The sequence below is a fragment of the Nicotiana tomentosiformis genome, unplaced genomic scaffold (genome assembly GCF_000390325.3).
Source record: "Nicotiana tomentosiformis unplaced genomic scaffold, ASM39032v3 Un00159, whole genome shotgun sequence".
NCBI lineage: Eukaryota > Viridiplantae > Streptophyta > Magnoliopsida > Solanales > Solanaceae > Nicotiana > Nicotiana tomentosiformis.
This window is the reverse complement of record NW_027174718.1, coordinates 48,547-50,297: the sequence shown is the minus strand read 5'-3', so window position 1 is coordinate 50,297 and position 1,751 is coordinate 48,547. Positions and strand designations below refer to the sequence as shown.

At 40.3% G+C, this 1,751-nt stretch overlaps 2 non-coding genes across 2 annotated transcripts; both read left to right on the top strand.

Moving 5' to 3' along the window:
• The first annotated feature begins 336 nt into the window (after window positions 1-336).
• Window positions 337-451, top strand: LOC117273925 (U5 spliceosomal RNA). The gene has a single exon (XR_004503954.2). It is a non-coding gene; the product is annotated as a U5 spliceosomal RNA (small nuclear RNA).
• Window positions 452-795: 344 nt separating this feature from the next.
• Window positions 796-956, top strand: LOC117278979 (U1 spliceosomal RNA). Its single transcript, XR_004509372.2, has one exon. It is a non-coding gene; the product is annotated as a U1 spliceosomal RNA (small nuclear RNA).
• The last annotated feature ends 795 nt before the right edge of the window (window positions 957-1,751 follow it).

Sequence of the window (1,751 nt, the reverse complement as noted above, 5' to 3'; positions counted from 1 at the left end):
AACCAACCTGGATCCGAAATTCAAGATATATAGTCCAAATCTTTCTGTGCAGCATTTCCTCGATCAGCTTGTGAGCATATATCTCTTCCAATCACCGGGAAACTGACGAGAAATCAAATATAAGATTACAAATCATGCCGAATAGCATAAGTTTTCAACCATACAGTAGGTAATTGCAAGACTGCTGAAGAAGGAAAAGAACAAAAGAAAAAAAGGAGACTGAAATATATTTTGAGGGGAAAAAGAGTGATGCACGTACCACATCAAACATAAAGAGTAAAACCAGACTTTGTTACAACATAAAAAAGGAGGCACTGGCTATTGTAAAACTCACGCAGCCATGCAGTAAGCACAAAGCGAACTATTCTTTCGCCCTTTACTAAAGAATACCATGTGCGCGCTGCATTCAGGGGCATACGCCTTGAGCAGAGCGAATTCCATAAAGAATTAGTACTGTGTTTTGGAAAACATAGGATCCTTGCAATGTGGTTAGGGGATTGCACCAAATGCTATAATTCCATAAGTTTTGACATCTGGTATGAAAGATAGATTAGTAACCCCTACTTCAAGATAGAAAATTGATGTGAGCTCACTTCTCCATAGCTACACCAAACTGGTTAGTATACTGGCAATAGAGGACTTAAAAGAACTGAGTTTGTATCACTAGGATCTAAACACTGCTTATCCTATTCAAAGAGAAGATAGCTTAGGCAGAAGATGTCCCATATCGGCTAACACAAAGGAAAACCAAGAGCTGGAGGGATAGAAAACCATAGGGAGGAGCATCTAGGGAACATACTTACCTGGACGGGGTTAATGGGCGATCAATAAGACCCATGGCGTAGGTTGGTGACCTCCATTGCACTTTGGAGGGTTGCCTGCCTAAGGTTGGCCCAAGTGGTCGAGCCTACGTCATAATTTGTGGCAGCGGGGGCCTCCGTTCGCGCGGCCCCTACCCAAGTCATCAACAAAAGTGTTTCACTCAAGGCATGAATATTGTGTATTTGTGAATTGGTTGAGTTCCCCTTACAATTCTATGACAATATTTGTAATTTTTTTGTACTTGTTAAATAAATGAGAAACTTTTGTGGAACTCCAATTTGTTAATTTAGATTTCGCATGACATAAGGTTTTGTTAAAGAGGTGAATCCCACTCGAAAGAGAGGGCACCTGCACCGTTTTTGTTTATAAAAACAGGCATCGAGAATAAATAAACTTTCTAGAACGAGTAATGCATCACAAATGTTCTTGTACTTCTAGGTCGCCTTTCATTCCTGCTGTTTCCCATACAAACTCGAAAAGCCCCAGAACTCTGCTTAGCTGTTTTACCCCCACTCTGCAGTATATTCTGCTCAGTGGATGTTAAGATCTTTCCCATGCATAGACGGAACTTTTCCCTGCGACCAATTGCATAAAGTCCTCAACAAACTTCAACTTCAATATCCCATATGTTGCCATAAATATAATAAAGAAGAAGTATGAACACACATCGTGATGAGTGACCCAAAATTTTACTCAACTTCTTGTGCACTAAACTCTCCTGGTGGCGAGTTGCAACTATTTGCTGTGCCATTTTAATTTCTTTACTCGGACACCTACTATTTAGAAAATCTATCTCAGATTTCAGTCCAATCAATATCTCCCCGAGTACCCCTATCCATATCGGGTACTTTGTGACCTGTGCACATACTGATTTCCTGACAAGCTTCTTTTGTTGAGCAGACACAATCAAGAAGTTTGACACTTTTGTA